Here is a 26,944-nt window from a genome sequence, read left to right as displayed (position 1 = left end):
AGAGTCTGCTTGTCCCTCTCCCTCTGCTCCTCCACCTGCTTACTCATTCTCTCTCTCTCTTAAATAAGAAAATTCTTTTTTAAAAAAAAAAGTAGAAATAGACACAAAGAGGGGTACCTGGGTGTTTGAGTCCATTAAGTGTCTGTCTTCAGCTCAGGTCATAATCCCAGAGTCCTGGGGTCGAGCTCAGCAGGGAGTCTGCTTCTCCCTCCCCTTCTGCCCCTCCCCCCTGCACACTTACACACACTCTCTCTCAAATAGATATATATATATATATATTTTTTTTTAATTTATGATAGTCACAGAGAGAGAGAGAGGCAGAGACATAAGCAGAGGGAGAAGCAGGCTCCATGCACCGGGAGCCTGATGTGGGATTCGATCCCGGGTCTCCAGGATCGCGCCCTGGGCCAAAGGCAGGCGCCAAACCGCTGCGCCACCCAGGGATCCCAAATATTTTTTTTTTTTAAGGAAATAGGGGCAGCCCCGGTGGCTCAGCGGTTTAGCGCCGCCTTTAGCCTAGGGCTTGATCCTGGAGACCCAGGATCGAGTCCCACATTGGGCTCCCTGCGTGGAGCCTGCTTCTCCCTCTGCCTGTCTCTCTCTCTGTCTGTCTGTCTCTCATGAATAAATAAATAAAATCTTTAAAAAAATAAATAAATAAAAATTAAAAAAGAAATAGACACAAAGAGCCCAAGACTGGGTTCTTCTTGCCAAAAGTGGCCCCACCTCCTGGTCAGTGCCCAAGAGTGCACCCAAGCAGAGCACAGAGCACAGGGTCAGAACCACACATACCCAGATGGACCCCTGCCAAGGAACCTTTTATTCGTCTTCAGGGCCAAGATACAGCTGCGATTCAAAGAAATAGCTACCTAAGTCCCCTGATTAAAAAATTGGTTTCCCCTGTTATTTGACCTTTATGATTCCAGATATTTTATGCCTGATTTTTTTTTCACACCAGGAAACATGTATATGTCAAAGTGTGATCCTGACCATGTTTGTGTGTGCGTATGTGTGTGCCACTTAATATGTCTCCCCCCATGTACATATACCCTAGAGCAACAGAAAATAGCAATTACAGCTCAAAAGCTAGAAGGTGCAAAAGATTGAAGTGGTCAAGATATAAGACTACAAGGATGCTTGGGTGGCTCAGAGCTAAAATAGCAAACCTACCCTCCACCCACTTCTTTCGGGTTCTAATCTCCCTTCCCTGCTTTTTCTCCACAGTACATGTTATATATTCATGTTTGTCTGAATTTCTCCTGAAAAAATTCTAACAGGCATCCTTACTCCTTGTGAATAATTCTTTACACATAGTAGGTACTCAATAAATATCTGTTTAATAACTTTTTAAAAGAATTTATTTATTTATTTATTTATTTATTTATTTATTTATGAGAGACACACGGAGAGAGGCAGAGACATAGGCAGAGGGAGAAGCAGGCTCCCTGTGGGGACCCCAATGGGGGACTGGATCCCAGGACCCCGAGATCACTACCTGAGCCAAAGGCAGATGCTCAACCACTGAGCCACCCAGGTGTTCCAATAACTTTTTTTAAAGAACAAGAAGTTTATACAACAAGACACTTGAAGGAAGAACTACCTAGGTTTCATTTCTTTTTTTTTTTTTAAGATTTTTTTTTTTACCTTATTTATTTGAGAGAGAGAAATAGAGCAAGAGAGAGCATGAGCAGAGGGAGAGGCAGAGGGAGAAACAGGTTCCCTGCTGAGCAGGGAGCCCAATGGAGGATCCTGGGATCCTGACCTGAGCTGAAGGCAGACGCTTAACCGACTGAGCCACCTGCCCCTAGTTTTCATTTCTTTTCGAGTAATTTATTCCTACTTAAAGACAGAATGCCCTACATGTAACAGTTACATACAAAAATGTTATAAAATCGTCCTTGGTTTTACATTGATAAATGAAAAACGTTAAAATTCTCCATTTGAACAAGGTATGCAAGGCTTTTTATGCTGTCCTTTTTTGTTAAACAGTGAAAGGAAAATAACTTACTGGCATATAAATGAGTATGCCATTAATGGAGTAAGGGGGTATTTTCATAGAACCAGTATTTTTTTTTTTAAGATTTTATTTATTTATTCTTGAGAGACAGAGAGAGAGGCAGGCTCCACCCAGGGAGCCCGATGTGGGACTCGTTCCCAGGACTCCAGGATCACACCCTGGGCCAAAGGCAAGTGCTAAACCACTGAGCCACCTGGGCTGTCCCATAGAACCAGTATTTTCCTCTATCCCATCTCCATTTGATGTCCATCGAAACACACTACTGGCCATTTAGTTTAAAAAAATGTAATGTGCTATGTACAAACACAATTACTTTATGTACAACAAAGGAATAGGGAAGAGGAAAATGATAGAATAGAGAAAACTATACCATATTAATCCGGATGGTTCCGGTGGAACCAAGTTTTGCTTTTCTCATTGAGAATGTCTTCTTAGTCTGGAAGAACAAAGTTCTGGAGTAAAGTAGCAGGTCCCCTTTTGCTTTTTTTTAAAGATTTTATTTTTAAGGGATCTCTACACCAACACAGGTTTGGGGCTTGAACTCACACCCCTGAGATCAACAGTTGAATGTTCTACCAACTGAGCCATATGCCCCTCACTTTCCCTTTGTAATACACAGCCTTCTGTCTGCAGCTGGAAAACATCTAGTATGTCTTCATCTTCCATTTCCAAATGTGCAGGTGTGTCTGTTCTATTGATTGGCTGCCCATCAAAACAGAATCTGATCTGCCTCATTGACAAACCTTGCTGTTTACAGTGGGCTTTCACAAGTTTACTAGGAGATGTATACCTCTTAATCTTACACTGCCTGCTGGACCATCCTGCCCACCACCTTTAAATTAATAGATCCTTGTTCTCAGTCTTGATTCCTTATTTGGGCCTTTCATCAGCCATGGAGAGTGCCGGAGTCTCCTCAGGGGCCGCTTCACAAGAGGCACCGATCCATACAAAAGAAGCACAAGGTAGCACCAGGAGTGGCAGACAGAGGAGGTGGCCAAGGTGAAGGAGGGAGAGCTAAATGACATATTTAACAGTGAAAATTAGAACAAACCACAAAAAAAAAAAAAAAGTAATAACGATTAGGCACATTTTGGCATAGTCATTTGATTGACTATTGTGTAGTCATTACAAATGTAATTATGATGATTATATCAACTTGGAAAATAAATATCCTGTTAAGGGGGAAAGAAAAATGCAAAATGCAGGTGTGGTGCCTTGTTGCAATCATGGCCCCAAGGAACCACACTGGTTGTATCTGGATTTCATGAAGTCCTCACTCACAAAGATTCTGGATTTGGCCATGTGACTCGCTTTGGACAATGGGACATTAACAAATGATGAGTCAGACTGCAGCTTGAAAATCAGTTGCACTGGGGTCTTAATCTTTCTCTTTTGCTGCTTTTGGAACCCTACCACCCATGTAACATGCTGGAAATATATACCCAAGCCCATAGCCAGCTCCCAACATATGAATGAGGTCATATTATATCATCCAGCCCCAGCTGAACCACCGGAAGACTACACTGGCATAAATGACCCTAGTTAACAATAATAGAAGGATACCTGGATTGCTCAGCGGTTAAACTCAGCTTTCAGCTCAGGGCCTGATGCTAGAGTTCAAGGATCCAGTCCCAAATCGGGTTCCCTGAGAGGAGGCTGCTTCTCCCTCTGCATGTCTCTGCCTCTCTCTCTGTCTCTCATGAATAAATAAAATCTTAAAAAAAAAAAGAAGAAGAAGAAAAAGAAATGCTCAGTTGATTCCCATCCAACTTGATGACTCACAGAATTGCAAGCAAGTAAAAGGGTTGTAGTGTTAAGCACTAAGTTTTGAGTAGTTTGATATAATTCCTACTTTGTTAAAAAAAAAAAAAGTGTGGGTATGTAGAAGGAAAGTAGCAAAGCTGTTTACACAGAAAAGACCTCACAGCAATCCTGTGACAAAAGAAACTCAGGTGAAGAAATCTGTTCACTCTGTATAACTTGACCTGACTCCACCTACCAGCAGAGATCAACATATATCCTAGAGAAAAAGTTATTTATTTATTTTTTATGTATTACTATTTTTAAATATTTTATTTATTTATCCACGAGAGACAGAGAGAGAGGCAGAGACACAGACATAGGGTCCTCCCTCGCAGGGAGCCCCATGCAGGACTCAATCCTCAGGACCAGGATCATGCCCTGAGCGGAAGGTAGACAACCACTGAGCCACCCACGCAACCCGAGAAAAAGTTATTTAAACAGTAACAACAAAAATAAACGCACAAATGAGTAGAGAGGTTCTGTTTAGAGGGATGAAAAAAATTTGGAAATCATGGTGCTGGTTGTATAACATTGTGGTTTTAATTAACATCACAGAATTTGTATATCTTAAAATGGTTAAGGGGCGCCTGGCTGGCTCAGTCGGTGAAACATGCAACTCTTGGTCTCAGGATTGTGAGTTCGAAACCCAACACTACAGTAGGTGTAGAGACTGCTTAAAAATAAAATCTTTAGGGGCAGCCCCGATGGCTCAACGGTTTAGCGCCGCCTAGGGCTCAGGGCGTGATCCTGGAGACCCGGGACCGAGTCTCATGTCTGGCTCCCTGCATGGAGCCTGCTTCTCCCTCTGCCTGTGTCTCTGCCTCTCTCTCTCTCTCCTCTCTGTGTATTCTCATGAATAAATAAATAAAATCTTTAAAAAAATCTTTAGAGAAGAAAATAGAATGGCTAATTTCATGATGTATATATGTTACCGCAAAACAAACACAAAACCATCTAATCAAAGTCACCTATTAAGAACCTCCTCCCCTGCATGGGACTCTAACATGCTGCTTCAGGGGCTGCTCAGGCACCATGAACTAACAGTCCATACAGCGGGTCAGTATGTGCCCAGGGCATTTTCTGTTTCCATACAGACTTAGGATGAGTGATGCAGTCGGGTCCTGCCATCCTTTCAACTACCATGAACGTCAGGATGGGGTGGTGGGCTTTACTTCCTCAAAGAAACCAGCCCACTGTTGCCGGGTCCCCGCACAGCTCCTAGCTCTCTCCCATGAGGCATCAAGGTGCAGGATGCATTTACAGCCACACCCATAACCAAGAATTCTCGTTTCAAAACGCCCTGCCCTTCCCTGCCTCCTGTAGCAAGATGTGACATTCACCACCGTAATCTGGCATTGCCCCTTCGCCTTCCACTCTAAGCCAACCCTGGTTTTATTTTATTTTTTTTAAGATTTATTTATTTATTTATGATAGAGAGAGAGAGAGGCAGAGACACAGGCAGAGGGAGAAGCAGGCTCCATGCAGGGAGCCCCAACGTGGGACTCGATCCGGGGACTCCATGATCGCGCCCTGGGCCAAAGGCAGGCGCCAAACTGCTGAGCCACCCAGGGATCCCCCAACCCTGGTTTTAAACAACTCTATGAAATCAAGCGAAGGGTGGCAAAGCTGGCAGGAACTTCTGGGGAGAGGAAGGGAAGGCAATTTAAAACAGCATTTCATGCTCAGTCTCCATGCAAATGAGCCCTTCTGGCAGGTTCAGGGCTTCCTTGGTGTCCCGTATGGGACGGGGATCCCTCTTTAGCATGGTCACTAGCCCTCTCACAGGAAGATGTTTGCTAGCAGAGTGCCTTCCTACAGGCTCTCTCTTTAATCCTAAACTTGGACCTGCTGGGACTGACTCATCCCTCCCTTGCGGCACCGATACTCAGTATCAGGGCACAGCAGCTGCTGCAAAATCCCCGCCTGGCCCGGAGCTCACTCTCCTCCTCCCTTGAATCTACTGTAGCCCAGTCCTCGCTGCCTACCTCAGGTTTTTCCAGTGCCTGGCCAATCCAGCACTGAGGTTTTATTTTTTTGCTCCCCTGCACCAGCAAGTATGTGTTACTCATTCCTCGTAGGCTGGTCTTCAGCTCTTCTTTCTGAGAGGTACTTTCCCTCTGCTCTGGGGTCCTGGTAATTACCCCTTCTAACTCAATTACACGACCTTATTTTTTTCCCACTTCCTCTTTCCTTCCATTGTTATGCAGAGGGAGGGGAGGCTGCTGAGCGTGCAAGGAGAACTGGATTAGGTAGCCGAGTATCTCAGCAGCTCTCTTCCTGGTTCGGCCTCGGCGCTGGAGGTCTCACTTCTAAAGCCCCACACCCGCTCCCCGCTGGCTCCCCGCCTGCAAAACCCCCGAATGCAAGAGAAATCAATTAAGGGTGCCTTAGCGGGGGTGACAAAAGGGGAAGCTCTGGGAGAATGCGAAGGTGATAGTACCGTAGGAGAGGAAAAAGTTTCCCTCGACCCTCCCAGGGTCCCTGGCTTGGTCAGAAACTGAAACTGACAAAGTCAGATGAACAGGAGAAAAGCATATACGGTTTTCAAAAATGTTTACATATACGTGAGAGCCTTCCAAGAGAATGAGGACCTCAAGAAGTGACCAGAGCAGGAAGGTTTTATACCTTTTAGGGAAATAAAAGTTTGTGAACAATTGACAAGACAAGGGGGTTTGGGCTAGGGGTAGTAAACGGTGAAGAAGTAACTAGGAAGATAATGGTTAGCTTAACACGGCTTGTTTACACAGCCTTCTCCGGCCTAAATCCTCTGTCCCTGCTAACAAGAATGTCCTGCTTCCTCCTGGTACAGGGAGGGTGCCTTTCACAGGGGAGTTTTATGACCTGTTTCAGGGAAGAAAGTGGGGGAGGTCAGAGTGACCCTCCTGCTTCTTGGCTTTTACAAATTCCTTCAGCTAGGGGCATCTGGTTGGTCTCTGCATTAGAGCCAGTGGCTCTTGATCTCCTGGTTGTAGGTTTGAGCCCCACATTGGGAGTAGAGATTACTTAAAAATAAGATCTTTAAAAAAAAAAATTCTTTCAGCTTAAGATAAATATTGAATAAGTGAGGGTGCCCTGTTTCAGGGTAGCATGCCCTGGCCCCCATCAGCATCTTGTTACCATTTACTCAGGTGAACAGATGATTCTGACATTACAAAATAAACTCAAGAGATTATAGACAGGAAGAAAACAGCAGTGTTGGTATGAAAAGTGATTTTGTTCAGAGAAATAAATGCTGAGCAAACTTAATAAAATCGCCATCCTGGAACTGTTTTCTCAATGATTACTCTCATTCTTTGGGGGGGACAGGCACCTCTTTGAAAACCTGATAAATTATGTAGAATCTTATCCTCAGGAAAATGCACATAAACATAGAAACTAAATCTTAGGGGTTCACTGCCTCCTTGAATCCCGGAGGCACACGAATGCCTGGCTAAGTGATGTAAGGAATCCGGAGCAGCGATCAGGCCTTTCCTTCTTTGTAAATCCCTTCTAGAGTTCAGAGTAGTTGGGAGAAAGCATTCATTTGTTCATTCATTCAACAAGTAACTCTTTGAGAAACTTCCAAGTGTCAGGCCCCACGCTGGGCCACATTGTGAGGCAGAAAGAGGTGAATCGGACACAGTGCCTGCTCCCGGGACGCTCACGTCTGGCGGGGGAGACCCACAGAGAACAGACAATGAGTGTACAGTGATGGAGGAGGCACGGTGGGAGCCCCGAGGGGAGGGGCCCAACTCTTTCCCACAGTCTCCCCTGCCCACAGCAGTCAGTTCCTATACCTCTGACTACAAAGCAAAGTGGTTTTAAAAGCCCAAGTATACCCCGAGGGGCTAGCAGAGCAGCCGGGATCAGAGCTCTCACTTCAACCCTCATCCTCCCCAACGCCGGCCCCATCCAGCTTTCACACCTCCACTAGGATGCAGCTGGCTTCCCTCAGCTCTTCCCGTAGGTTCCCTGGGCGCTGCTGTACCCTCCCCCACCCACCCCATCCCAACAGCACATACCTTCCCCATTAGGGGCTGCTCCCAATCACCAGGCCAGCTTTTAAATAAGTAACCAGTCCCCCCACCCCCCACCCCACTGCACCTCCTCCTGTCTTTGCCTAAACCGTATTCATTTTGCTAGTTGAACTGCCTGGAAACAAGGAGTAACAAAAATAGCTAATTTAAGGAAGTTACAGATTTGCAAGAAACCTGGGGAGTCCTGGTATGAGCTGGTTTTTATTCACAGGCCCTAAGGCTGGGCTGCACTGGGCTAGGCTGGACTTCTGCTTGGCAGTGCTTCCTCTCACCTCTTCTGTGACTTCTCCCTTCCTTGGGGGCCTCAGGGAAAAGTCTCTGGCTCCAAGTTTGGGTGTCAGCAATCCTGTTGGATAATAGGCTGCATTTGCTTATCTTAGCTGCTTCCCTATCACATCTCTAGCCATGGGCCCCTGAGCACTCCATTGCAGGCTCTGGCTGGCCCCCTTCCCTTCCTGGGTTTAGCTCCTGACTCCCAAGGGAAAAAGTCCCTCTCCTCTTAGGTCTTTGAAGGGTCCTCCCCAGGGATCTTACTTGGTATTCCTCTCCAGGTACTAGCTTATACCATTCCCAGAGTTTTCTCTGACTTGGATACACTGTCCTACTGTAACATGCGTTTGCTTTGTAGACCATTTTATTCCATTTTAGAAAAGGAATAAGTTTATGATTTATAAGATAATGGCAAAACCTTACATAAATTTGTTACGGAAAGATAATATATACAAGATGTGTGTGTTAAATATACAAAGGATGGAAGGTCCAAGAGATACCTACTATTTTTGAGGTAGTGAAAGTATATGAGACACTGGAACTCAAAGTATTGGTGTTATCCCAAATGTACCAAGACACTAAATATTCATACATGAAGTGATTTTTTTTAAGATTTATTTATTTATTTTGGACAGAGAGGGGTGGGAGGGGCTGAAGGAGTGGGAAGAAAGAAGTAGACTCCCCACTGAGCAAAAAGCCTGGAAGGAAGCAGGGCTATCTCTCAGGACCCTGAGATCATGACCTGAGCCCAAATCAAGAGTCAGACACTTACCCTACTGAGCCACCCAGGGGCCCCTCATTCATGATGTCTTTTTTTTTTTTTTTAATTTAAGATTTTATTTATTTATTTATTTATTTGAGAGAAAGCATGAGGTGGGGGTGTGCGGAGAGGGACCAGCAGACTCCCCATTGAGCCAGGAGCCTGATGGGGGGGCTCATTCTCAGGAGCCCAGGATCATGACCTGAGGCTAAACACAGATACTTAACCAACTGAGCCACCCAGATGACCCTCCTGCATGAAGTCTTAATGCAGACTATAACAACCAGTCTGGCCACATCCTCTGACCAAAATATACAAGTAACACCCCATAGTTGCTCACCTGCCACTTGATGAGTACACCGGTGGCCAGGTGTACTGCTGTGTCACCTAGTGTCAGCATGTGTCACTGATTCAGGGAAACTTCTAGGGGGGCACGCCTTTGCTCAAACTTCAACTCTAGACTTTGTAAGTACACCAAAATGTAAGTACATATTGGTCCTGATACAGCCAAGAGACAGATCACATGAACGTTATGTTCCCTCCAGGATTCAGGTACTGTCACGCTTCCACTTCATTGCATCTTATCCTAAATGTGTCAATCTAACCCATCTTTCCCCTTGCTTCTCCCTCTTTGTGTTTTTCCTTGATTTAATAATGAGTGTGATTTGAGCATTTAACCTGGTGTGAGACTCTTTCTGTTCTGTGCTCTCTGAGATAGTTGACCTGATAGAGCACTCAGAAGCTAGCATTCCATCACTATATAACACCTATTCTCATACCCCTTGTTTCTCCAAATCCTATTTTGCTGACTATGACAATGAAGTTCAGCATGGGCTCCCATCTCGCATATATTTGCCTCCATCTTTTTTCCTTCCCCTCACCCACTGCCCTCTCAATAGCAGTCCTTCCCCTAATCCCCACAATGGCCTGGAGGGGGGGTGGGTAGAGGCTAGGTTATCAGAGTTAACACAAGTTCTGTCTTATAAAGGCAAGGCTCAGTCCTCCCACGTCTAGAAGGAATACAAAGCCCATTCTTTCAACTGCTGGTGAGACCTTTGCTATTCCTGTTGTTGTTGTTGTTGTTGCTGTTGTTGGGTTTCTTTTTTGAATCTTAGGAGCAGGACATCTGGGTGGCTCAATGGTTGATCTGCCTTTGACTCCGATCATGGTTCCAGGGTCCTAGGATCTTTTCCCACATTGGGCTCCCTACAGGGAGCCTGCTTCACCGTCTGCCTCTCTCTGTGTCTCTCATGAATAAATAAATAAACTCTTAAAAAAAAAAAAAAAGGAAGAAGAAGAATCTTAGAAATCCTTGTTATAAACTCCTTGAAGACAGAGACTATTTTTCATCTTCACTATTGCACTTCTTACCATAGGGTCTAAGACATACCACTTTTCTCTGTGCTGAACTCAGCATATATTAATTTATCCATTTTATTTATTCATTTTGACAATTCAACCCCTTACATCTATCTAGTCCATAACCAAGTCCTAGCAGCGCCACCAAAATTGTTCTTAAATCTGCTTCTCTTCCTTTGTTTTGCTACCATGACACTCGGGTCTAAATTATGTTAGCTAGTTATTTTTCTAGCTAGGAATATATATATAATAGCTTCCCTGCTTTCTCTTCCCTTAATAAACCCCCCTAATCTTTCTCCACACAACTGATAAGGTGATCTTAGAGAGAGAGAGAGAGAGAGATGAAAGGAAGGAAGAGGGAAAGAAGGAAGGAAGGAAAGAAAACAGCCAACTTTGTAACTCTGGAATCCTTGAAACCTGGCATATTCTGGGCAAGTTTCTCAATCATGGGAGAAGCGTGTCTGTGACCCCACAAATGTTGTTGTTGTTTTTTTTTTTTTTTTTCTCCTCAAGCAAGCTGTATGCCAAATCTGGGTCTTGAACTAAAGCAATCCCTGGGATCATGGGTTGCATACTCTACCAACTGAGCCAGGCAGGGGCCCCCTTTTCTACTCTTTTTTTAAAAAAAGAAATTAGGGGCAGCTGGCTGGCTTGTGGGTGGAGTATGCGGCTTGATCTTAGGGGCTGTGAGTTTGAGCCCCATCATGGGAGTAGAGATTACTCAAATAGATAAAACTTTTAAAAAAATAATAAAACGAAGAGCTTTAAAAATAATTAAAAATATTAAAATACATAAACAAAAGAAGTTAATTGGCTTTCTACCTTCCCTTCACAGTTAGCTGCAAATAACAGAGATCCAACTAAAACCAGTGCTAGCCAAAAGTGGAGTTATTAGCTCAAATAGTTATGAAATGTTGCTGATCTGCTGACCCTAGACCTGTCTTAGACTGAGTTTCAAATGATGGTCTTTCTTCTCTTGCTTCTGCTCTTAGCTATCTTTTTCTCTGTATTTCAGTTTCATTTTCTGACCTGTTCTCTTCATATAATGGAAGTTAGCTCTCACTTCATTCAATCTTACAGCTATAGTCCCAGAGAAAAAAGACACCCTTTCCATGTACTGATTATAAAGGTGACTTCAGTTGATTCACTTGAAGTCAAACCAATCATAATCATTACTGTAGCCAGGCCCCCCCACTCACTCCAGGGGGTAGAGATGGAGTTCTCAAATAAGGAGTCTTACCAGGCCCCTGTGGAATGAGGGGACTGGGGCTTCCAATGAAAATGGGGACAGAAACAACAAGTTCCAGGAACTTTTTTTTTTTTTGTGGAGTAGAGATGGGAAGAGATTTTTTACATGTGCCCAACTCCTTGTCTCTGATTATTGATGGTGGGTTAGTGGGTCTTTTTTTTTTTTTCCTTTCCTCAATAGGCTATAAGCTCCACCAGGGCAAAGATCTCTACAGTGTTAGTTCCCAGTGTTGGTTATCCTTGCGCTTCTAGCACACGGTAGGTATTCACTCCCTCATTTGTTCAGGAAAAAAAAAAAAAAAGCGTGACAGGTTCTAAAGACACAGGTAAGAAAAGACATGTGTCCCTGAACTCAAGGAGCAGCAACTTATGTGGATGCATTGGGCCAGTGTTTTTCAAACTGGGAGACTCAATGGGTGGTGAAATTAAGTTGGTAGATTGCCAACTACAATTTTTAAAATGTGAAATAGAATAGAAATAGAAATAGAGGGGCAGCCCAGGTGGCTCAGCAGTTTAGTGCCGCCTTCAGCCCAGGGTGTGATCCTGGGGAGCCAAGATAGAGTCCCACATCGGGCTCCCTGCATGGAGCCTACTTCTCCCTCTGCCTGTGTCTCTGCCTCCCTCTCTCTCTCTGTGTCTCTCATGAATAAATAAATAAAATCTTTTTTTAAAAAAAGAAAGAAATAGAAATAGACTAGCCGACATCAGAGTGCAGCACATATAATGAAGTATTGTTACATCACATTTTTATTTCAGTATAAATATTATAAATACACACACACACACACACTCAATGTACTGTGATGCAGTGTGAAATGCATTCCTTACTGGGAGTTGGTCAAAAGTTTCAAAAAGCCTACCTTAAGCTGCCTGGACTGAAATGTGATAAGATAGTATCCTTCCAGTTCAGAGTAACCCAGAGCTCCAGAGACTGAGTCATGTCATCACTGGGAAATAACACCTGGGAAGCTCGTTCAAAGACCCAGAGTGGAAGTGGAGACACAATTTCAGGATGCTGTTGCAGGGTGAACTCTGGATTTCTGTGCTTTGGTTGGCTTGTGTTACATCCTCAAGGCCATTTAATCATATGTACATTCAGGTGTGTTTTCTCCACCCCCCCCCCCCCCCATAACAGATGACTTAATCATTTTCAAAGTTGAATACAAAATTGCATTTTTTTTCTGTTACATATGGTTGAGCCATAAATTGAAAAAGAATCCAAACACAAAAACACTGAATTAACTAAATTATTCCTAGAAGAATAGAACTCAGGGAAGCTAGAGGACAGCAGTTAGTATGGTGTAGAAAGACCAGGGGCTATTGCCATGAACAGAATCTCTACGTCAGCATTTACTGGCTTTGTGGATTCAGAAGAAGGGACCTAATCCACATTTGCTAAAAACTGACTCAGCAAGCCCCTGTGTCAACTGTGGAAGGTATAAAAATAAACATTGTATCTGTATTGTTAGGAAAACCACAGGCCCAAAATGGTGTCTTTTGGGCTAGGCCAGGTTCCCAAACAGGGGCTTAATACCTAACATAATTGCAAGTTGCAACCTCCTTTCAAAATGTAAATCTTACCCTGTCTATTAGCAATTTTCTGATAAGCACCAATGAGGTAATTTCTCACATGGCCCTTTTCCTTCCCCAAAGGAAGATGAGGCAATCTGTATTATAAGACCCCCTACTTTTCCCCATAAGGGAAGGTGATCTTGCCTGAAACAATGCTTTTTTTTCTTATAGCTTTCTTTCCCTATCCTGCTTTCTATAAAAACCTTCCATTTTGTACAACTCCTCAGAGTTCCCCTCTACCTGCTTGATGTAATGCTGCCCAATTAATGAACTGTTTAAAAAAGCCAAGTAGGTCTTTAAAATGGACTCAGTTGGGTTTTGTTATTTAACAATATCTTGCCAAAAAAACCAAAAACAAAAAACAAAAAACAATACTTGTCCCCAAAGAGTTTACCATCAAATGGAGTTACAAGTGCATAGACAAAATATAGTCCCTTGAGGTTAATATAGTTTATCAGTAATAAAGCTCATTTATGTTTTTCAATTAGTCATTTGATACTTCCAAAAATATGGTTTGAGGATATCTAGGTGACAGACTCTGCTGGGGATGCAAAGAGAAATAAGGTATTACCCTTACCTTGAAGGAGTTCATTCCAATAGAGTTTTCAGTCTCAAGATATCCACAGTATTCACTAAAAGTTAGGCCCATTTGTTAAGGAGTCAGGCAGATCTGGGTTCAGTTTTAGGTATGTCACTTCCCAGCTGTTGTTAAACCTTTCTGAGCCTAAGGATGCCTAGGTGGCTCAGTGGTTGAGTGTCTGCCTTTGGCTCAGGTCATGATTTTGGGGTCCTGGGATCAAGTCCTGCATTGGGCTCCCCATAGGGAGCTTGCTTCTCCTATCTCTGCCTTTCCCTGTGTCCCTCATGAATAAGTAAATAAAACATTTTAAAAAAATAAAAAATAAAATAAAAATTTAAATTTAAATAAATACATAAACAAATAAACCTTTCTGAGGCTCATTTATATGCATCTGAAATAATATTATATATATCTGAAATAATACTACGTATCTGGAAAATACATATCATCATAGACTTATTTCCTTGGCTAGTAGGAAGATTAAATGAGTAAATTCAGATACTTAATCTGGTGCTAATGGATAGTAGAGAGGCACTTGATAAATTGTTTTCTATTCAAACTGTATAAAATAAAGAAACATTATTCTTTTTTTTTTTTTTTTAATTTTTATTTATTTATGATAGTTACAGAGAGAGAGAGAGGCAGAGACACAGGCAGAGGGAGAAGCAGGCTCCATGCACCGGGAGCCCGATGTGGGATTCGATCCCGGGTCTCCAGGATCACGCCCTGGGCCAAAGGCAAGCGCCAAACCGCTGCGCCACCCAGGGATCCCCAAGAAACATTATTCTTCAGTGTTTAAGACTTCATATAGAAAATCAGATACATTGTGGGGAAAAAAAGAAAAGAAAATCAGATAGTTTTGAAGAACTAGATATTGAAATTCGTGAATGAATGAATGTCCGTATATGCAGATGCGATATAGATAATAGCTGTAGATATAAGACATTCTTTGCATTTAAATTCTGAATTATTGAGATGCCTGGGTAGCTCAGTGGTTGAACACCTGCCTTTGGCCCAGGCCGTGATCCTGGAGTCCTGGGATGGAGTCCCACATCTGGCTCCCTGCATGGAGCCTGCTTCTCCCTCTGCCTGTGTCTCTGCCTTGCTCTCTGTGTGTGTTTTTCATGAATAAATAAATAAAATCTTAAAAACAAATAAATAAATAAATTCTGAATTATTTTAGGGTTTTCCCCCTCCTTTAGGTTATGTGTTTCCTCTACACGGAGTTTCTCAGATTTGGATCTGTATCAATAGGATTGACTGGATTTGCTACAATTACAAACAGCTCCTAAGCCTCAGTGGTTTAACATGGCAAAGATTTTTTTCTAGATCATGCGCGGTCTGTGTCAGCTCCTGTCGGCTCTCCAGGATAGCTGTCCTTCTTGTATTGGGTCAAAGATTTTGTTCCTTTCCTGTGGACCTTCATATTAGCTAGTGAGAAAAAGAGAAAAACCCACTTCATCTCTTCAATGCTTCCACAGAGAGGCTGAGAGGTAACAGATACCACTTCTGCTCACATTTCACTGGCCAAACAAGTCTCAGGGCTCCACTCAACTTCAAGAGTTCTACCTAACTTCAAAGGAGCAGGGAAGTACAGTCTTCTCAAGTGCTCCAGAGGGGAAGAGTACTGGAAATATTATCAACTGATGGTAATGGCTACCTAAGTCATCCCATGCTTTCTAGTCTTTTTTGTTTTTTGTTTTTAAGATTTTATTTATTCATGAGAGACACAGAGAGAGAGAATGGCAGGGACACAGGCAGAGGGAGAAGCAGGCTCCATGCAGGAAGCCCTATGTGGGACTTGATCCAGGTCTCCAGGATCAGGCCCTGGGCTGAAGGCGGTGCTAAACCACTGAGCCACCCGGGTTGCCCTCTTGTTTGGTTTTTAAATAGCCATATTCCCTCCTGTCCCCGGGACCCTTGCCTTGGCTGTTTTCTCTGTGCCATTCTTTGCCTGTTAGTTTAGACTGAGACAAGTTTTCCCTTTCTTAGGAAAACTTTTGCTTTCCCCTTCCATTATTATTTTCCTTCCTTCTTTCTTTCTTTCTTTCTTTCTTTCTTTCTTTTCTTTCTTTCTTTCTTTCTTTCTTTCTTTTTCTTTCTTTCTTTCTTCTTTCTCTTTCTTTTTTTGAAAGATTTTATTTATTTACTTGAGAGAAAGAGAGAGCATGAGTGAGAGAGGGGAGGGTCAGAGGGAGAAGCTGACTCCCCGCTAAGCAGAGAGCCCTATGAGGGGCTCAATCCTAAGACCCCCCAAGATCAAGACCTGAGCTGAAGGCAGATGCTCAACTGACTGAGCCACCCAGTGCCCCATTATTATTTACTTTCACAGCATCAGGCGCCCCCACCTTATGGCACTTGGTTGTAATTTGCAGTTAATCATGTGATGACTTCATTAATGACTGTTTCTTCCTCTGTAGCATATGCTGTAGGAATGAAGTTGTTTTGTTCAGCCCCATATTTCCACCACTTATTCCAGGGCCTGTGACTGTTACTGAGTGAATGAAGAAATGAATATTCTCAAGGGTCTGGGAACATTTTCTTACTCTCCAAAGTGTCTGTGTATTATTGGATTTGAAAAACACAGCCTTGTATGAAATTCTCTTGGCAGCTGTTAAGGAGATACTTGAAAAATACTTACTGATTTCATCCTGAAAACTGAGTCTGGATGGAATATCTCTAAACCCTCTGAGTGTGTAAGTCTTGATCTTATAAGAATATTTATCTGCCTCTTGACCAGTCTGGGGGATTGAGGACTAGGGAAGGCATTTCACATTTCACTCTGGTCCCCACCCTTTCAGATTGTGCAATCCAGGTTTTTGTTTTCAAGACCCATCCTACACCTGCAAATTTCCCTATTCATTTGCATAGGTATTTCAAGACTGCTCTAGACTTGTGATCCCTGCATGATTTCAGTATCAAATGTTGGTATAAAAAGACAAACTGCCTACATCTGGAAATAAAACTTGATTAGGGATGCCTGGGTGGTTCAGTGGTTAAGCATCTGCCTTAAACTCAGGGTGTGATCCCAGAGTCCCAGGATTGAGTCCCACATTGGGCTCCTGGCAAGAAGCCTGCTTCTCCCTCCGCCTATGTCTTTGCCTCTCTCTCTCTCTCTGTCTCATGAATAAATAAATAAAGTCTTAAAAAAAAAAAAAGACTTAATTAAGAAGAAGCAGAAGTTCTAGAAAACCAAATCTTCACTTTGGCCTTTCCCTAAGGAAAAACATTGTGATGGAGCCCATTTTTAAACTAAAGTAATTCCCTTTGAAGTTAGGGCTTTGTTTTGCAAATATAAAGCCTTTGAGCTGCCTGAGGAGCTGAAAATAAGCTTCCCACTAAAAATTCAGTAGTGGATGAATGAGGGCGAAACTACAAATAGGCCACTGGAATTGGAGTTTGAGACATTTCTGCTTTGACACCTTCCTAATGGGCCAGAAAATTCTTGGTTCGATGTGTTCAAGGTGGCAGATTATTTTTAATGTTAATGTTAATTACATTACATCATCTTTCTTATTTATAGAAACAGGTTAAAGGGGAATCCCAGGTAGCTTGTCCGAAACAACAAACAAGGGCAGCACCTTTTTTGATAAATAGTTTTCATTCCAGAAGGGAGAGTCACACCCAAACCCCCTGGGAACCAGAGCTATAATCTTTGATCTAGCTAACTCTGCATACCAGCCCTAACTGGTTTTAAAAGTGCCTGATTTATTGTTTTCCAACATTCAACTTCTATTTCTTCAGTGCTTGACACCATTCTAGAGTTGCAAGGTAATAGGATTGAAGACCAATTGCACTTAAAGTACAGTGTGATCAGCCTTCTCAGTTTTCAAGGCTAGTCCTTGAACCTACTTCCTGTCCTTCTAGTGCCCTCATTGCCACACCAACTCTCACAAGGCACCACCCCTTCCTCTCTTGCTTTTTGCCTCTTCTTCCTCAGTGATAGTCCTTTCACTAAATTACACCCCACTTATGGATTTTCTTTATATATAAAAATACATTATATATAATATATAATACATTAAATATATACTGTATATGTACATTTTCTTTATAAATTATATATTTAATAAGTAGTGATGATACATGAACATGATAAATTTCAAATAGCATAAAAGAATAACCATAAAAATAAATTCTGCTCTTCAACCTTGTTTCCCAGCGTCTAATTATCTTTCTTCCGGCAACCCCTGTTAGTTTTTTATGTCTTCCTTTTGTTTTTTCTTTCTTTTCTCTTTTTTTAAGATTTTATTTATTTATTCATGAGAGGCACACAGAAAGAGGCTCCCTGCGGGGAGCCTGATGCCAGTTGGACTTGATCCCAGGACCCCAGGATCACGACCTGAGCTAAAGGCAGATGCTCAACCACTGAGCCACCCAGGTGCCCCTCTTATGTCTTTCTGATGATAATCTATGCTTAACCAAATAGCAGCATATTTTACTATTCTATATCTTATCTGTTTCATTGAATAATATTTTAGAGATTGTCCCAGATCAGTTCATATAGAAATGCCTCATTTTTTTTTTTTAAGATTTTATTTATTTATTTTAGAGAGAGAGAATGTGAGTTGGGAGAGAAGCAGAGGGAGAGGGACAAGTAGATTCTGGGCATCCCACGACCCAGAGATCATGACTTGAGCTGAAATCAAGAGTAGGACGCTTAACCAACTAACCACCCAGGTGTCCCCTTCATTCTTTTTAAAGTTGCATAGTATTAAATAATTCATCTATAACCTTTGTGCATGTGTGTATGTGTGTGTGGACATGTCTAGGTGTTTTATAACATTTTCCTTCTAAGCCTTATATGTTTATTACTTTGCTTTCCAGGCAAATGTAGTGTCTGGTTCCCCCTTGAGTAATCTCTGCATCCCATCTGCCTCTCCCTTTCTATCCTCTTCCTCCCATGGTTGATGGTCCTGGTGTGTATATGACTGGACATTTTTGTGCTGGCATTTTTTTAAAAGACTTTATTTATTTATTTATTTATTTATTTATTTATTTATTTATTTATTTAGAGAAAGAGAGAGCATGATGGGGAGAGGCAGAGGAGAGGGAGAGGCAGAAAATCTCAAGCAGACTCTGAACTGAGCACAGAGCCCAACACAGGGCTTGATCCTGAGATCATGACCTGAGCTGAAATCAAGAGACACTTAACTGACTGAACCACTCAGGCACCCCTTGTGCTGGTCTTTGATGGCAGTTGAGGAAGGGAAAGAGCATGCATGCCCAGAGCTGTGAGAAGAAAAGGTTGTTTGAGGCTTTGTTGCTTTTCTAATATGTGAGCTCAGTATCCAGGCCTCCTCCTTCAGAATTTAGAAATGATACCTAACTTGCTCTATGGCTTTGGGCAATTCTTTTAATCTTTCAGGGTTTTGATTTCTTTCTGGGTAAGGTGAGTATGCCATATAATATGATTTCTAAGTTTCCAGTCTCCAAGCTCTAAAAAATAAACTTTCAAATACTCTGCTGGTGAGTGTGTTAAAAGCATATCTTTTAAGATGGTAATCGATCAATATCCTTCAAAAAAAATTTTTTTTAAATAGTTCCTCAAAAAAAAAAAAAAAAGTTCCTCAAAGCCTATTTCTTTTTTTCTTTTTTAAGATTTATTTATTTATTTATTTATTTATTTATTTACTTACTTACTTACTTACTTACTTATGATAGAGAGAAGAAGAGACAAGCCGAGGGAGAAGCAGGCTCCATGCCTGGAGCCGGACAGGAGACTCGATCCCTGGTCTCCAGGAGTGCGCCCTGGGCCAAAAGGCGCTAAACCTCTGAGCCACCCAGGAATCCCGTTTCCTTCAAAATTACAAATATCTATACCTATTGATCCAGTAATTCTACTTCCTGGATTTAAAAAAAATTTTTTTTGTTTGTTTTTAATATTTAATTATTTATTCACAAGAGACACAGAAAAAGAGGCAGAAACTTAGGCAGAGGAAGAAGCAGTCTCCCTGGGGGGAGCCCGATGTGGGACCGGATCCCAGAACTCCGGGATCATGACCTGATCCAAAAGCAGATGCTGGGGGATCCCTGGGTGGCGCAGCTGTTTGGCGCCTGCCTTTGGCCCAGGGCGCGATCCTGGAGACCTGGGATCGAGTCCCACGTCGTGCTCCAGGTGCATGGAGCTTGCTTCTCCCTCTGCCTGTGTCTCTGCCTCTCTCTCTCTCTCTCTGTGATACTATCATAAATAAATTTTTTAAAAAATTAAAAAAAATAAAAAAATAAAATGTTCAAACCATATAGAATGGTATAAGACAGGTATAATGGTAGGAAAAATTCTATGATGGGGGGGCAGCCCTGGTGGCGCAGCGGTTTAGCGCCGCCTGCAGCCCGGTGTGTAATCCTGGAGACCCGGGATCGAGTCCCACATCAGGCTCCCTGCACGGTGCCTGCTTCTCCCTCTGCCTGTGTCTCTGCCTCTCTCTCTCTCTAGCTGTGTCTCTGTGAATAAATAAATAAAATCTTAAAAAAAAATTAAAAACAAAACAAAAGCAGATGCTGAACCACTGAGCCACCCAGATGTCCCTACTTCTTCGATTTTGTTCCGTAGTTACACTTACATATGCACAAAGTGATATAAATTCAAGGTTGTTCATTCTAGCATTGTTTGTATAGCAAAAGATTGAAAACTGTCTAAATATCCATTAATGAGTGACCAGATAAATAAATTATAGTATACTCTTACAATGGAACATTACAGTCATAAAATAGAATGCAGATACAATGAAATATTATTTAGCAATGAGAATGAACTAAGTATTGTGACATGCAGTAGTGTATAAATATCAAAACAAGATAGGGGAAATGTGGAGCAAAAGAAGCTCAACACAAAAAGAGCACACCTTGAGCACCTGGCTGGCTCAGTTGGTGGAGCATACAATGCTTGATCTCAGGGTGGTAAGTTCGAGCACCATGTTGGGTATACAGATTACTTAAAAATTTAAAAAATATATATATTTTTAAGATTTTATTTATTTATTCAAAGTGACACAGGCAGAGGAAGGAGAAGCAGGCTCCATGCAGGAGCCCGATGAGGAACTTGATCCCAGAACTCTGGGATCCTGCCTTGAGCCAAAGGCAGATGCTCAACTGCTGAGCCATCCAGGCGTCCCAATAAAAAAAAAAAAAAAAAAAAAAAAAAAAAAAAAAAAAAAAAAAATCTTAGAAAAAAAGGAGCACACAGGGGCACCTGAGTGGCTTAGTTGGTTGGGTGCCTGTTTCTTGGTTTCAGCTGGCATGGTGATTTCGGAGTCATAGGATGGAGACCTGCTTTGGGCTCTGTGTTAAGTGGAGTCTGCTTGAAAGATTCTCTCTCCCTCCTCCTCTGCTCATCCCCCTACGTGGGCTTGCTCTCTCTTCTTCTCTCAGATAAACTAATTAAGTTAAATCTTAAAAAAAAAAAAAAAAAAAGCACACCAAAGGAATCCATTTCATTAAAAATTAAAAAACAATAATAGCAAAAGTTCAAAAACAGAAAAAGAAATTTCCAGTATTAGAAGCTGGAGTAACGATTGTCCCTGGGAACAGGGCCATGACTAGGTTCAGAGAAGTGGGTTTTAAGATGTTTCTTACAGGGCACCTGGCTGACTTAGTTGATAGAACATGTGACTTTTGACCTTGTGGTTGTGAGTTCAAGCCCCACACTGGGTGTAGAGATTACTTAAAAAAAAGGATATTCCTCATGTTCTCTTTATTACACTGGTGTGTTCAGATTGTGAAAATTTGGGACATGTGCAGTTTTTTGTATTCTATACATCAAATAAATGTTTTAAAAGAATACAGAAACTTTATATATGCTGATATAAGACAACCTGACATATATTTCATGAAAAAAAGGACTCCTGGGTGGCTCAGCAGTTGAGCGTCTCTCTTTGGCTCAAGGCATGATCCTGGGATCCGGGACTGAGTCCCACATCCAGCTCCTTGCAGGAAACCTGCTTCTCCCTCTGCCTATGTCTCTGCCTCTCTGTCTCCGTGTATCTCTCATGAATAAATAAATAAATAAATAAATAAATAAATAAATAAATAAATAAAATATTAATAAAAAATTTTATGTAAAAAGGCAAGCATGAGTCAAACATGTCCATTTGTGTAAAAAAAAGTAGGGAAATATATCTGTATTTGCTTATATATGCATACAATACCTTTGGAAGGATGCTCAAGAAACTGACAACATTGGTATCCCTTTACTTTTTTTTTTACTCATTTTATTGCTTAATACTCTCAAGGTCCAGCAGGTTTTAAAAGATAGGATTTGACTCTTTTGAGGATTTTGCTAAAGGAAACTATTTGATGTCTGTGCCAGGATTATATGACTTAGGAGAGCATGGACAAGTTCATGAGAGAGAGAGAGAGAGAGAGAGAGAGAGAGAGAGAGAAGGGGCTATTCTCAGTTTTGCCCCTGCTGTGGTTGGATAAATGCTCTTTAGAATAGCTGCTGATGACTGCAGGTGTTGGCTTCTTCCTTCCCAGCAACTGTGTAAGGCAGTCAAGAAGCTCTTAGTTTAATCAGAACTTTTTCTTTTCATCCAGAAGGGACTTCTTCTCTGTTTCCCTAGGAGAACCCTTAACCGCAGGCTTTAAAGATGCACTGGGAAAAAAGATGCAGAATGCTGGTATTGGGAAGGGTCATCTGTATTGCATGATCTAGTCCTCTCACTTTACAGATGAGGAAACTGAGGCTTAGCGAAAATAAGGAATGTGCCTATCATTGGATAGTTGATTTTATCTGTTAATTTAAAAAAATCTGAGGGGTGCCTGGGAGGCTCAGTTGGTTAAATGTCTGCCTTTGGCTCAGGTCATGATCCTGGGGTCCTGGGGTCCTGGGGTGGAGCCCCACAATGGGGTCCCTCCTCAGCAGGTTGCCTGCTTCTCCCCCTCCCTCTGCTGCTTCCTTGCTTGTGCTCTCTCTTTCTCTCTCTCTCAAATAAATAATCAAAATCTTAAAAAAAAAAATCTGATTTCACCTGTTCAGATATATATATATATATATCACATTTATGCAGAATAGATTGTTTATAGTTTCTAGGTGTTATATCAATAAGCACTGTGTGACATATTATACAATAGGAAAAACTTTAAAATGCAACCATTGGGAATCATTTAGGTACAAAGTACAGTTGACTCAAACACAGGGGTTGGGGCGCTGTAGCCCCCACTGCTCTGCGCATAACATTGGTTATCTGAAGAGAGCTTCATAGCCGAGAGACTTACTGCCTGTTCCGTTGTACATTTTGGATATCAAATCATGTGAATATATTACTTATACAATGACAAGAAAGCACTCAAATTCTAAAAAGAAAAATAAAAGAATTTCTGTAATCTTAGGAAATACTCAGAATTACTTGCAAAGAAAGAAAATGGGAAAAAAAAACACCAAAAGATTATGTATTGAAAGTATAACACAGAAATCAGTGATGGGAAAGTGCAGGACATGGAGAACATCTGCCTCTTCTAAAATTGGACAGATAAAACCTCTTTATGGGCGATCCCTGGCTGGCTCAGCGGTTTAGCGTCTGCCTTTGGCCCAGGGCGTGATCCTGGAGTCCCGGGATCGAGTCCCACGTCGGGCTCCCGGCATGGAGCCTGCTTCTGCCTCCTCCTGTGTCTCTGCCTCTCTCTCTATGTCTATCATAAATAAACAAATCTTAAAAAAAAAAAAAAAAAGAATTAAATAAAAACCTCTTTATGTTCACAACTTTATTGTTTTTTGTTTATTTATCTTTTTTAGTAATCTCTATACCCAATGTAGGGCTTGAACTCATGACCCCAAGATGAAGTCTCATGTTCTTTTTTTTTCTTTTTTTAAAGATTCTATTTATTTATTTGAGAGAGAGAGAGAGAGAGAGAGAGCATGAGCAGAGAGAAGCAGATTCCCTGTTGAGCAGAGAGCTCATGCAGGACTCCATCTTAGGACTCTGAGATCATGACCTGAACCGAAGGCAGATGCTTAACTGACTCAGTTACTCAAGGACCCCTTGTTTTTTCCTTTATTTATTTATTTAAAAAAAAGATTTTATTTATTTATTCATGAGAGACAGAGAGAGAGAGAGGCAGAGACACAGGTAGAGGGAGAAGCAGGCTCCATGGAGGGAGCCCGATGTGGGACTTGATGCCAGGTCTCCAGGATCAGGCCCCGGGCTGAAGGCGGTGCTGAGCCACCCAGGCTTCCCAATAGAGTTTACTTAAGATTAAAAAAAAAAAAAATTCATTTATAAAAACTCTTTTATGGTAGAGATACAATGTGTTTGCCATATGTTTTGTTGTTCTTTTTTTATTTTATTTATTTATTTTTTTGTTCTTTTTGTTCTATTTTTAAACTTGTCATTATGATGTCATGCAATACTTTCAAAATATTTATGTCGACCAATGTTTTTATTTTTTCCTTAATGATTCTGAGCTTCCTGTCTTGCTTAAATTTCCCCCTAACGAAAGTCATATTACTATTCTTTAAAAAATTTCCTCTAAATTTTTGTTTTATATATTGTTTATTATTTAATTCTACTTTTTTATTTTTAAATTTATTTTTTAAAAATTTTAAAAAATATTTTATTTATTTATTCATGAGAGACACAGAGACGGAGAAAGAGGCAGAGTCACAGGCAGAGGTAGGAGAAGCAGGCTCCAAGGAGCCTGATGTGGTGATCCTGGGCCTCCGGGATCACACCCTGAGCTGAAAGCAGGCACTAAACTGCTGAGCCACCCAGGCATCCCTAATTTTTTTTTTTCTTTTTTTAAAGATTTTATTTATTTATTCATGAGAGACATAGAGAGAGAGAGTGACAGGCAGAGACACAGACAGAGGGAGAAGCAGGCTCCATGCAGGGAACCTGATGGGGGACTTGATCCTGGGACTCCAGGATCACACCCTGGCCTGAAGGCAGGCACTAGACCATTGAGCCACCCAGGGATCCCCTAATTTTGCTTTTTTTAAAGTAGGCTCCATGCACAGCGTGGAGCCCAACATGGCTTGAACTCAAGCTGAGAGCAAGTCCAATGCTTAACCAATTGAGCCAGCCAGATGTTCATATTTATTTATTTATAAACATTTTTTTGTAATCTCTATCCCCCAATGTGGGGCTCAAACTCAGGACCAGGAGATCAAGAGTCCCTTATTCTTCCAACTGAGCCAGCCAGGCAGCCCTGGTTTGTGTATTTTTATATCTTTAATTCTTCTGAAATTTATTTTTGAATATGGTATGGTTCTAGCTTTATTAGAAATAAAGATTCTATTAAACCAAGATAATTTATCAAACTACTGTTTTATCACTGGCCTGTTTGCCACTTTTGCTTTAATATTTGGTTCTACTGCTAGTCTTCATCCTCGATTACTCAGCTATTTGAGCTAGTATAGTAGCAGTAAGTTATAATAATTCTACAATATAGGAGAGCTTTCCAATAAGTTAAGATTTCAGCTTTTCAGTAAGTGAAATTCAAGTATGCCACTAAGAAAGAGGCCCATAAAATGTCCTGGTTGTGGTCAAAAGACAACAGGAGATAAGGTACCCAAAAAGGGTTAGGTGAAGTGTAAGGCACTGCATACAAATTTTAGCCATTATTATCGCACCAGAAAACTAATTTTGGGTTTGGAAGTCTGGACTTTTTTTTTTTTTTTTTAAGATTTTATTCATTTATTCATGAGACACAGAGAGAGAGAGAGAGAGAGAAGCAGAGGTGAGAAGCAGGCTCCATGCAGGGAGCCTGATGTGGGACTCGATCCCAGGTCCCCAGGATCACGCCCTGGGCCAAAGGCAGGTGCTAAACCGCTGAGCCACCCGGGCACCCCTGGACTTCTGCTTTTATGGCCATCAACACTGCAGGAATTGCAGGGCCAGCTGTGAAGCAGCCAATCTAGCACTCCATCTCCAGAACTGCAGTGACAGAGGATAAGGGGGAAAAGCGAAGAAGGGCTGCGCCCAGTCCAGGAGTCGGCCCAAAGTTCCAGATTGGAATTGGGGAAGAGCAAAGAGGTCAACAGGAAACGCGAGGAACAGAGGGGCATCTCGCGAGGGGGCTCCGGACGTCGAGGCAGGTGTTTGTTCTCCGCTGACGGCGGCCTGCGGGAGATTGCGGTGCCGCGGTCCTCGGGGAGCCCAGCAGCGTCCCGGCCGCGCCCGCAGCCGAGAGCGCAGGCGACCGCGCGGCCTCCTCGGCGGCCGGGCCCCGCGGGTCCTGCAGGTCTGGCGGCGGGGGCTCCCGGGCCGGGGATTGGTCGGAGCGGCGCGCGGGGCGGGGCCAGGGGTGCTGGGCGGCCGGCCAGGGAGGTGCGCGCGCGCGGGCACGGCGGCGGCGCGCGCGTGCTCCGTCGGTCGGTGCGGCGGCGGCGGCGGCGGCGGCGGCTGTGGAGGAGCGGGCCATGGCTGTGGGTGGCGGGCCGGTGTAGCGCCGCGCGGGGCAGGCGGAGGCGACCGAGAGAGGCGGGGATGGGGGCGCCGCAGGCGGATGGTCGCGGGGGCCTGGGCTGCTGACTGCGTACCCGGAGCCAGAGTCGGAGTCGGCGGCGGCGGCGGCGGCGGAGCAGCTCCGGGCAGGTGAGAGCGGCGGCGCGGGCCCCGGATGCGGCGGCGCGGTGGCGGCGGCGGCTGAGGTGCCCCCGCGCGGGCGGGCGGGCGGGCGGGCGGCGCGCTCTTGCCCGCCACAGCCTGCGGCGCCGGCGAGTTGTGTACCCGCTGCGCGCTTCCTGCCGGCGCGGAGGACAGCCGGCCGCCGGCCTGCGGGGGCGCCTCGCCCGACTGCGGCCATTCCCGGGGCTCTGTGAGGTGAAGGCTCTTCCCGGCCTCTGGGCGGCCGAGACGCGCCCGGGCGCCCGGGGCCGCTGGCGCTTTCCGTGGCGTTCCTGAGGGGGGGCCTCTGTGGAGAGGCGGCGCCCTCGTCTCCTGTCGTTCCTCCGCCTCAGCGGACGCCCTCGGAGCTTCCAGACCCTCAGGTGCCCTTTTTTTTTTTTTTTTTTTTTTTGCGTTGAAGTGCATTTTAGGGGCGGGGATCCTAGGCGGTTGGGGTGCGGGCGTATTTTCAGATCCCAGCGCTTCCACAGACCAGTCCTGGGGCCTTGGGCCCAAGTGCCCTGGTTTGTTAAAGGGATAATAATAATAATAATACGTACTTCACAGGGTTGTTTTGAGGATAGGACAGGACGATGTGCACGACCGATCAGCCGGCGCGCGGTAAGTGCCAGGCTATTAGCTGCAACTCTGCTGCAGCATCTTTTTAGCCATTGCCGATTCCTGACTGCGGGTTTACGTTGGGGGTGGGGTGGGGGGATACATTTATTTCCGAAGTGCGCTGGTGTTGCAATAACCACCAGTGGAGTTGCTTCA

The 26,944-nt window shown here is 43.3% G+C and overlaps 1 protein-coding gene and 1 pseudogene across 3 annotated transcripts in view; one reads left to right on the top strand and one right to left on the bottom strand.

Annotated features, from left to right (window-relative positions):
• Positions 1–595: 595 nt before the first annotated feature.
• LOC112661073 (small ubiquitin-related modifier 3-like) lies at positions 596–6,102 on the bottom strand (annotated as a pseudogene).
• A 19,917-nt stretch (positions 6,103–26,019) lies between these two features.
• The window catches only part of PIK3CB (phosphatidylinositol-4,5-bisphosphate 3-kinase catalytic subunit beta), a 203,053-nt gene continuing 202,128 nt past the window's right edge, over positions 26,020–26,944 (top strand). Inside the window, exons 1-2 of one of the 3 annotated variants that reach the window (XM_035704803.2) lie at positions 26,020–26,158; positions 26,738–26,791. The gene's annotated coding sequence lies outside the window, so the exon portion shown is untranslated. Of the gene's footprint in view, positions 26,159–26,278; positions 26,554–26,737; positions 26,792–26,944 lie in introns of those variants that run through there. The other 2 variants (XM_025449126.3, XM_035704804.2) reach the window with 2 other exon arrangements.

Source organism: Canis lupus, chromosome 23, assembly GCF_003254725.2.
Source record: "Canis lupus dingo isolate Sandy chromosome 23, ASM325472v2, whole genome shotgun sequence".
In the NCBI taxonomy this organism is placed as follows: domain Eukaryota; kingdom Metazoa; phylum Chordata; class Mammalia; order Carnivora; family Canidae; genus Canis; species Canis lupus.
The sequence above is the reverse complement of the archived record's forward strand: the minus strand, read 5'-3'. Positions and strand labels throughout refer to the sequence as shown.